Here is an 11,755-nt window from a genome sequence, read left to right on the forward strand (position 1 = left end):
CGGAGAAACTATATGCAAAGTTTTCAAAATGTGAAGTTTGGATCCGAAAGGTGGACTTCTTAGGACACGTGGTCAGCAATGAAGGGATACATGTGGATCCTTCAAAAATCAAAGAATTTGAGAACTAGGAAGCGTCATGGACACCGAAGGAAATCTGCCAGTTCCTAGGCCTTGTTGGCTACTACAAGAGGTTCATACAAAATTTTTCCAAGATCACAAGCCACTCACTACATTGACTTAGAAAGAAGTGACCTTCAACAAGGAGGATAAATAAGAAACTGCCTTCCAAACGCTAAAACAAGCCCTATGCAGTGCTCTGATCTTGTCTCTTCTAGAAGGGACGGAAGAGTTTGTGGTCTACTATGATGCGTCCGAGCAGGGTCTAGGTTGTATGCTCATGCAACGAGAGAAGGTTATTGCCTATGCCTCGAGACAACTTAAGATTCACGAAGTCAACTACACCTCACATGACCTTGAATTAGGAGTAGTGGTGTTTGCTTTAAAGATCTTGAGACACTATCTCTATGGTACGAAGTGCACAATCTTCACTAACCATAAAAGTCTCCAGCACATCCTCAATCAAAAACTAATTCAATATGAGACAATGACGATGAGTATAACTATTAAATGATTACGAATGAGAAATTTGCTATCATTCGGCAAAGCCAACGTACTATCGGATGCCCTAAGTCGAAAAGAATACTCTGGCCGCTGAGTAAAATCTTTGGCCATAACCATCCATTCACACATGTCCACGCAAATCAAGGAGACGCAACTTGAGGCTTTGAAACCTGAGAATTTTGCTAGTGAAGCCTTGCGAGGAATGGATAAAAACCTTGAGGTCAAGGGTGACGGTGCTTATTATCTCTTGAATCGAATCTGGACACCAAAATTTGGTGGGCACGGTGACATTATCATGAACGAGGCTCACAAGACCAAATACTCCATTCATCCTGGTTCAGAAAAGATGTATCTAGACCTCAAGAAACTATATTGGTGGCCAAACATGAAGGCAGAAATTGCTACCTATGTAGGCAAGTGTTTGACTTGTGCCAAGGTTAAGGTAGAATACCAAAATCGCTCGGGTTAGCTACACCAACCGGATATACCCCAGTAGAAGTGGGAGCGGATAACCATGGACTTCATAACTAAATTTCCCATGACAACTGGTGGACTCGACACCATATGGGTGATTGTCGATAGGTTAACCAAATCCGCACACTTTCTGTCGATAAAAGAGACAGACAAGATGGAAAAACTAACTAGAACGTACATCAAGGAGATTGTACAGTTGCATGGAGTACAAATATCCATTATCTCATACAGAGAGAAAAGGTTTACCTCACGATTTTGGCAAACACTACAAAAGTCTTTGGGAACCCGGCTTGACATGAGTACAACTTATCACCCTCAAACCGATGGGCAAAGCAAGAGAACCATTCAGAAGCTAGAATACATGTTAAGAGCTTGTGTAATAGACTTCGGTAGAGCCCGGGATACCTACTTACCACTCACCGAGTTCTCATACAACAACAATTATCAAACTAGCATCAAAAGTTTCTCCATTTGAAGCCCTATATGGGTGTAAGTGTAGATCACCTTTATGGTGGGCTGAGGTGGGTGACACTCAGCTAGCAAGAGAGAAAGTACCTAACAGCACTGTCACCGGTCCGGAGATCATACGGGAGACAACATCGAAGATCGTTCAAATTTGTGAAAGACTGAAAGCTTCTCGAGACCGACAAAAGAATTATACGGATAAAAGATGAAAACCCTTGGAATTCCAGGTTGGTGACCGCGTTCTGTTGAAGGTCTCACCCTTGAAGGGAATGATATGTTTTGCAAAACATGGGAAACTGAATCCAAGGTATATTGATCCATTCAATATCCTCGCCAGGATCGGCTTGGTAGCATAGAGACTTCAACTACCGCAGGACTTAGTAAAGTACACCCCACCTTCCATGTATCCAACATGAAGAAGTGCCTATCCGATGAGCCCCTTGTCATTCCACTTGACGAAATTGCGGTAAACAAGAGTCTCCACTTCATCGAGGAACCTGTGGAAATCATGAATAGGGAAGTCAAGAGAACAAAGCAAAGTCGCATACCCATAGTGAAGGTCCGTTGGAACGCTAAGCAAGGACCTAAAGTTACTTGGAACGCGAGGACCAGATGAAACAAAAATGCCCACATCTTTTCCCTATCCCTTGAGGAACCACTCAAAACGCTAATTTCGGGACGAAATTCCTTCTAACCGAGGGATATTGTGACAACTGTCAAGTTTGGGCCAAACAAAGTCAACAAGTCAACCAAGTCAACTCGACTATTATTAGGATTTTAGGATAAACGTTATGTTTCCTAATGTTCCTGATGTACAACTTACAAAGTACTAATACAAAGCACCTCTTTTTTTTACCAATTGTAAAATATAAACCCTAATTAGGGTTAGTAACGTAACAACTTGATAATTCAGCTATATGTTATTTGGGAATAAATAATATATATAACACAAAGTAGTAGAGTTCATAAACCTAACACTACGTGACAAATTCATAACAACAGATACAAACACAACTTTTTGGTGAATTCTTCACCAAATGTGACTAAGTCTATACTCGTCTAAACACCAAATTTTAACGAAACGAACTTGGAAATTTAACTTAACTATTCATGTAACGTATGATTAATTGATAACAATATTTGTTATAATAATTTGAATTTTTCTAATTCAAATTAAATATTTATACATACTTTATACCTAACTTTTTTTAAAAAACACATCATTTTTATAAAAAAAATCCATTCTTTTATAAAAATGATCAGATTTATAAAAGAAATGGCTAGTTTGAATTTAGGTGTTATGGGACCCAAAATGACACAATGGTGCCCTCTTTTCCAACAAGTCAAATCCCCCACACTTCTCCATGCATGCCCAGCCTATCCACCCCCACCCCTATTCCCCACCCCCCTCCCCCCATCTCTCTTAAACTAGGCCGAGAGGCCTTCTCTACTTCATTTTTTTCTTCATTTCAATCTTCCTCTCCAAGTTTAAGCTCTCATCCTCTAACCCTGATTTCTTCCAAGATTGTTCTTGAGCTTTTGGTAAGTAATTCCTTCATAATCTAGTGATTCTACACACTTCTATACTAGTTTCAATCCATTTACACACAATATCATGTGTTACTATTCATAGGATCTTCAAATCTTCAAAGTGTTTTTCAAGTGTTCTTGACTTGAAACTTTCCATCTACAACCTTCCATTCATCAAGAAAATACACATAAGGTGAGTTCATACCCTTTTATTTTCAATATTTTTAAGTTTTTGGGGGAGAATGCAAGTAAACTAGTATAAATATACAAGATGTTATGAATGCTTACTTACATGTTGTGTAAAAGTGCTAAATACATGAAATAACGTTATTACCAAGTTTTATGAACATTTAGATGTAAAAGCTTTTTTAAAGTATAAAACTATGAAAAACAAGTATAAACATGCTAGATGTTCTTATGAAAAAATCAATAACACAAAACTATAAAAACTAGGGTTTTTATGAGCACAATATGATTATTCTAGCAAAAATGGTTATAACCAAATTATTTCACCATTTTTGTGAGATCTAAACCAAAATATGTTATTTTGGATATATGTCTTGAAACTAGTAAAAAATACTAAGGTGTTAGTTTTACAAAAAGAAAACTTCAAAATATATCATTTTATGCAAAAATGGGTTTTACTAGCAAAAATGTTCATAAAAAGGTTATGGCACCATTTTTGTAGGTTTTGACCAAAAATATTTTGTTTAAAACATATAAAGTTAACTTGACCTAAAAATCACAAAAAATTAAAAATAAGTTTTACGTAACTATATTTCATTATTTGTCGTTTGTGACATTAAAAGTCAAAAACTAGAAAAATAGACATTTTCACACTAAGAACCCACTTATTTGTATTAAATGTAAGATACTTGTTATTTATGAATCTCTAAGCATACTAGCCTCTCTCTCTCTCTCTATATATATATATATATATATATATATATATATATATATATATATATATATATATATATATATATATATATATATATATGTACAAAAATCAGATATTATAATAAACTATAAAAGTATAGTTTGTAGATCATTGATACTTTTGTACCATGTTGAGAAAAGTGGATAATTATATATATATATATATATATATATATATATATATATATATATATATATATATATATATATAATTACTTTATATTATTTTATTATATATCATGGAAAAGTGATAATTACACATATAAATGTTTTCATTACTACAAAAGTAAACTCGTTGGATCAATTTTTGTCAGTCAAAGTCTTCATCGTACCTATCTGCGTACCTACAAAAGTCATGTATTATAACCGGAATCTCCTATAAGAAAGCGTGATACTTGTGTATAGATCTATACGAGACTGACAATCCTATACCTAAGCTGCTTGCAACAGCTAGACTGACAGGTCTGGGGTGCCAAATGTCTAGCATTTCGATGTCTAAAGAACGTCGTAACAGGCCATCTATGTCTTTAGCACGGTTATAATAACTCACATGGGGGAAACAACGATACATTTAGTTTACAGGGAAACAACGATACATTTAAGTATGAAAATACTTGTACATTTCGGTCTTAGGTTTTTTAGACTACAATTCATTTAAAGGAAAATATTGGATTTTTCTGGACACAAACACTATCATTTTACAAGGAAATGCTTATATTCTCAGAAAATCACTAGAACAGGTAACTACAAGCTTTTGAGGATGGGACGCTTAGGCGTCAGACAAATATTTGTTTATCATCATATTGTAATTGATTTTGAAACATGTAACTCTTGCTACAATGTAACTTTTTCAATTATATTTATGATGGTTGTGTTTGCTTTGATCACTATTATTCATTATGTTATGATACAATACATGAAAGTCATCCACCCTTGGACATTTCCGACATCCTGGTTTGGGGGTGTGGCAAACTTTTTAATATGGTGTCATATGTGAGTGATTGACATTTTAATGTCACAACTTTTTTACAATTTATGAGTTTCTACAAAATAGTTAAATTATTAATTTCAATATAATGTTAAACCATTAACTTAAATCAAAATTTCAGTTAAACTTGAAAAATAAGCGATAGGCTAATTTATAAATGGTTACAAATTATAAACTATAGTGTTAAACTTAAATTATAATCCTAAATTTTCAATATATATATATATATATATATATATATATATATATATATATATATATATATATATATATATATATATATATGTATATATAACTATTTTTTTATAATCATTAAGAATTTTCAAATAAGTAGCATAAAAATAACTTATAGTAAAAATAGTTAAAAATAATACTATATAAAAATTTATAATGTTATCTTTAAAAACAAAAACAATGTTTGTTATTTTAAATAATTACAATCAAAAGAAACTAACAATATTCATCAAATAATCTTTTAAAAAAGTTGAATTTCTAAACCAAATTAAAATAATTAAGAGTTTCCAAATATGTTTTTTTTTTAAAATATCTTACAACAATAATAGTTAAAAGTAGCATTATATACAAAAATTATATTTGTTAACTTTAAAAGCAAAAACAATGTTTGATATTTTAAATAATTATAATGATAGAAATTAAAATCTAAAGCAAATAAACTTTTTAAAATTAATTAATCATAACAACAACAATAAAAATCATTAAACTATATATTATATTTAATTTTATTCATAAGTAACATGCAGGTAGATATCATTGAGACAATTAACATTATAGAATTTTAAAAGATGTCTACGTTCTTATATAATTCAAAACAAACAATGTTGATACTAACATATTATAAAAATTATTATATAAAAGTTAACAACAACGTCATTGATATACTTAAAAAACATATATTTGTAAATTTTTTTAAATATATTGTTGTATTCTGAGCAAAACGTGAATATTTGCCTAGTATACTTATAAAAGAGATATTTTTTTCTTCAACCACGTTAATTTGAAACCTCCAAGTTTTCAACTTATTTTTAAATTAATACATTAAGTTCAATATTATTGTTATTTCAATATTAATTCTTTATTCTCAATATAATATACTTAGTTTGTTAATCCAAATATGATGTTAAATTCAAACATAATTTTTATAATATATTCAAAATCTATTTTTTTTAAATGGTTAAAAAGTTTAAATGGAAGATGTAAATCAAAATTTCAAATTAACAAAAAAAAAAGTTAAAATTTACTTTTTATAATAATAATATTTTCCTCAAAATAGATAGTCTCAAATAAATTAAAAATATTCCAAGTTTAAATAAAATAATAAATATAAAACATATATTAAAAGAAAGTTATAAAATTCATTAAAAATAAAATATGTTTATTTAAATTGAGTTTATTTTTATTTTCATGGGTAGTGACTATTAAGATGATGCGATTTTAAATAGAATAATATGAGATCTATTATTTGATACTTATAAATCTCTTACAAAAGTAATTTCATACACTCATTTTTTATACTCATAAATCCCTTACAAAAGTATCATCAAGTGTAACAAATATAAAATATAAGAGTAAATTACATGAATGGTACCTATGGTTTAGGGTAATTTGTGCGTTTGGTCTCTAACTTATTTTTTTTTTAACTCAGATGGTCCCTACTGTTTGTTTTTGTTACGCACTTGGTCCCTGTCTTACCTAAAAAAGACTATTTTGCCCTTGACTTTTTAATTTATTTAAAATAACACACCCCCAATCCCACCTCCTCACCTTACCTTACCTACCCCACTATTTTTTTTCATTTAAATAATAATCTTTTTCGGTAAGACGGGGACCATACGCGTAACGAAAACAAATAGTAGAGACCAAGGGCATAATAAAAAATAAGTTAAGGACCAAACATGCAAATTACCCGAAACCATAAAGACCATTCGTGTAATTTACTTAAAATATAAAACAAAAGTCTTTTTTGGAAATAGCCATTTAGGTGTGGTCATAGAAGATTTTCATTTTTACATATTTTCCCTCAATTAATTTTATTATTTAATAGTTTTCACCACTTATAATTTTGAAGTTAAATTATTAGTATTTTATACATTACGATTTGGTCCCTTACTATATTTTAAAGTTAATTTTTGATCCGTTACTATGGACCTAGATTCGAAAAACCCGGAACCGGTTAAAGAAATTTTGTAGAACTGGAAACTGGACCGGTATATAGGAACCTATTCCGGTTCGGTTTCAGGTACAGTACCGAGTAAAGTGGGTCTAGAACTGGAAAACCCGAAAACATCAAAGTGGGTAGGTTTGAACCAGATAAAGTGGGTTTAGAACTGGAAAAATCGGAATTTTTGGTAATTAATTACTACTTAGTAGGTTGAACTTTGAAAATTTTCATATTGATATCCCAACTTTGGGGGTCTGTAACTCATTGAATATGAAACCAAAATTGACAAAATCCTCTATTATAATAAAACAGTACAATTATGCAACGTGACAGTTGTTAAGCCCCTCCCAAGCTATTTTTTCCGCTCAAAGTTTCCAAATGAAGTTCCGATAATGCCCTTTGTGCCTCTTAGTACCCTATCCGCTTCATTCTCGCTCTTAATTGGAAACAATTAAGAGTTTCCAACTTCTGTGCACTAAATCAGCACCCAGATCATGGAGATTGTTGAAGACAATCGTTTCCAAAATTATTTATCAATACGATTATAGTTATATACCCATTCATTTTAACCCTAATTTTCTTGTTAGAAATTGAGCAGAGAAGCGAATCAATATCTTAATTGATTACAAACTAGAGACCCCATTCAGTCGGCAATCGTATTGCCGTCGTCGCTCCCATACCTGAGAGATTTAACAGGTGCAATTTTTTTTTTTGTTTTTGCAATGGGTACCAATGGTTTTCCAGTGATCCAACATCTGCAAAGGGGATGCATATCTGTATGGGCTGTGCTTCAAAATACTTGCACTAGGTCTGATATGGTGCTTCATAGCCGTCGGTTGAATTTTTTTTTCTTCAGGTATATATCAATTATAAGCAATCATTTGGGTTATTCTACATATAATCTCACTTTCTTTTATCTTTCTTCCCTTTCTTTCTTTATGCCCTAAAAATTTAAAAGCTGATGATTATGATTCGCAATATCCCCCATTGGACTCAATTTATATACATCGGTAATATTCTCATTTTTAGTAGAACTTCAATTCCATTTCGATTCTTCAACCCACTTGATCCCTATTATTATATTCCCACTTCTTTGATATCTTCACTCAACACCAGTCATCAAATTAGAATCAGTCCCTGTATTGTATCTCTCTATTAATTGCTCTGGTGCCGGCTCCGTTTGAGGTCTGGTCTGGAGTGAGATGAGAGTGCGAGTTGTTTTCATTATAAAGTATAAACACACTTTCTTTTGTATTTTACAATAGGAAAGCCCACATAAAGTTAATTTTTTGTATTTTCTGTTAGGGTTTGAACAATTTTAATCTTTTAAATTCAGAATTCTCTCTATTCCTCTTTCTTGTGTTTGTTTGTGTTTGTCTGTCTATATAGAGATAATCATAAAGAGAAGAAGAATACAAAACAAGCTGAGAGGAGAGAGTGAGAGAGATTTGAAGGTTTTGTTGTTCATAGAGGATGAAGGTGTTGTTTGTCTTCATTTGCTAATTTCCTGCTATTGCTTTGGTCGCTTTCTTTATAAACCCCCCATATGTAAGAATCAGTGCCACATGGTAAAATCCTCTTGCCACGATTTGAGCCATTTCACTATTAAACTACTCACTATATCATCGTTTTGATTCCAATTGATGGTTCCTACGAAACTCATGGGTTTTGACAAGGATTTGAAGGTCTTGGAGAACAGTGCAACCGTGTTCAATTTGGCGTTGGTGGTTTTATCTCTTCTGATTGTATTGGTGAGGAAGATTGCGGCTTATACTTGGCAAAATAGAGTTACAAAGGAGGAGGCTGATGAAGTTGGGAGTAGGGTTTCTGCAGTAGAAACTCAATTTCTCATTGTTGAATTCGGTAAAGTTTATAAAGCATCAGTTTGTTGTTGCTTTTATGTTCTCCTTCTACAGGCTGTGGTTTTTTGTTACGATGGTGTTTGTTTAATTACAAAAATCTGCACAAGGGGAAAAGGGTGTGAGCTTGGAACCTCTGTTCTTGCCCGCATCACAGTTTTTCGCTTGGTTTGTTTTGAGTTTTTCAACACTTAGTTGTAAGGTTAAGACCCTTGAAAGACTTCCATTACTTATCAGGCTTGGTTTGTTTTGAGTTTTTTTTTAATATCGTTTTTCATTGTTTTAGACATCATTGTTTATAATCATCACAACTATTTCTATTATAATTGACTTTTCTGGTCTCATTCTTCCGTCTGGTACTCTGGTTTGTATGGCATATGATGAGCTACTCGGATTCCCCTTCGGGGCATCTTGTATGATGCAAAAACCGAGTTTCTGATGCCACTTTTTACATTTGATTCAGTTCAATATTCATTATTTTTTTATTATTTACTAAAATGGTTACAAGGGTATCTTTAATTTGTCAAAAATTTACTTGATTACTTTATATTCCTTTTTCAGGTTAGAATTTTAGAACTCAATGCGTCCTATTTCCTGAAATCTGGAGGCTATTTTGTTATAAATCAAGGTTAATTCTGTTGGAATAGTGTCTAAGGCTATAACTATATTCGGTGGTGCATGGTCCTTTTGGGTTGCCTTCACCATAGCAACTTGAAGGATGATTTGTTAAGAGAGAGTAAATATTATAAGGAATAATATTTAGCTATTTGATTAATATAAGTCATAAATTAATTGGTATTAATTTGGTGACTTAAAGAGATTAATTAAATAAGAGGGTATAAACTGTCAATTGTTTGATAGTTAGACTTTAGACTATAAATCCATTAGGATGGACTTTGGACGGTTTCTAAGAGCTTTAGGATAGCTCAAAATAGTCCATAAGGATATCTATGGAATGGATTTGGATAGCCTTAAGTGAAGATTATCCAATTAGGGTTTAGGGTGAAACCCTTAAGGAGTCTAAAGGTATAAATAGGCCCTTGGGATGTGGAATTCGTGTACAACCTTTCAGAACCTAAAGCAAGGAACCTCTGGCCGAATTCCATCCCCTCTCCTCTCTCCTAAATCATCTTGCTTGCTAGTGGTGTTTGTAAGCCATTAGAGGAGTGACAATTGTGACTCTAGAAGCTCCAAGACAAGAAGATCAACAAGGAACTCAAAGGTATGATTCTAGATCTGTTTCATCATTGTTATTTAACCTAATTAGCCATTAGAAGTCTTGGTTTCAAAAGCATGTTTATTAGAAAGCCTAGATCCAAGCAATAGGGTTTTGCATGCGCACATAGGAAAGTTCTTATGGCTAAAACCCAACAGTGGTATCAGAGCCTAGATTGGTTTTCTACAAATTATTGCTTGAATAACTGAAACAAACCTGCAAAATTCGATTTTTTTGGTTTTGAGTCACTGACTCGTCGAGTTCCATGGTGGACTCGTCGAGTAGGCCTGACTCGTCGAGTCCCCTTGTGCACTCGGCGAGTCCAAGCGTCAGGAAGGGCCAGATTCGGGATTTCTTTGTGTTTATCTTATCCAAACTTTCCATAAACTAATTAGATCAATATGAATCCGATTTCTTGATAAATATAAGTGTTATCTTGATCTAGTTAAAGGTAATTATCAACTAATTAAAATATTTAATTTACTTATATGATAATAATTAATTATTTTTTGGTAATTATCTTCAAAGAAATCAAGATAAATCAAATAAAGATAATTAGAATATTAAATTGTTAATTGGAATTATTTGTTATTTGATCCTCCATGTTTTTAAATGTTTAAAACCTACCCTATAGTTTTGAAATTTATATTTGTGATTAAAAGCTTTAATTTAGACAACTTAAATTTCAAACCCTAGATTTTGAAAAGTTTAAAATACAACCCTACACTTATATGATATTATTAGAATAATATATATATGTATAACTAAATGCTAGTCTTGCCGCTAGTAGGCCTCATTCACGAAGCCGATCTATAAGGTGGGTATAAGGTTGCGGCCTATAAAATGGCGCTTAATGGGTGTACACTCACACCCACCGCTTGCTTGATTGGTGGAGGGTCGTTAGCCGAACGGGTAGGATAGGGCAACCTCATCCTCTCATTAAAAGTATAATAAGAAATACGAAGTAACTAAACTTTCTTTTAAAATTTCCCAATCTTAGTTACTTTAGGAAAAGTGAATTGATGCAATCCCATGAAATTACACTTTGCACCTTGCTAAGATGTTAGTGGAGCGTGTGTGGTTTACCGGCACACTAATTGGTTCTAAGCGAAGGTGGCAAAGGGTGATTCATTGTTCATCATAGTTCGATGGAGCGTGTGTGGTTTACCGGCACATCGAATAGGTGATCGTTACAATGAAGGCACCATGTGAATTTGCATGGTAATTCACACCCGCTTTGTGATCCTCGGCATCCCAGTCACAAACAAGAGGGGCATATCGAGACTTAAACATGCCATTGAATAGTTCAATGAATCTCATCCGAACCTAGGAATTCTAAAAAACACTTAGGACTAATAGCTTAAGTTTTGTGATGGAGAATTAGTGAATCGTCATTCACTTACCTTCAATTTATTTGCATGTTGGATTACGGCATCCCTTTTCTAGTATGTAAATGTTATTGTTGGATCCTAGCCCTAATTTTT

General features: G+C 32.6%; 1 non-coding gene across 1 annotated transcript; it reads left to right on the forward strand.

Annotated features, from left to right (window-relative positions):
- The first annotated feature begins 9,426 nt into the window (after positions 1-9,426).
- On the forward strand, positions 9,427-9,498 carry LOC145028051 (small nucleolar RNA snoR60). Its single transcript, XR_013675807.1, has one exon. It is a non-coding gene; the product is annotated as a small nucleolar RNA snoR60 (small nucleolar RNA).
- Positions 9,499-11,755: the final 2,257 nt, after the last annotated feature.

This window comes from Lactuca saligna, chromosome 1 (assembly GCF_052625555.1).
Source record: "Lactuca saligna cultivar CGN05327 chromosome 1, ASM5262555v1, whole genome shotgun sequence".
In the NCBI taxonomy this organism is placed as follows: Eukaryota; Viridiplantae; Streptophyta; class Magnoliopsida; order Asterales; family Asteraceae; genus Lactuca; species Lactuca saligna.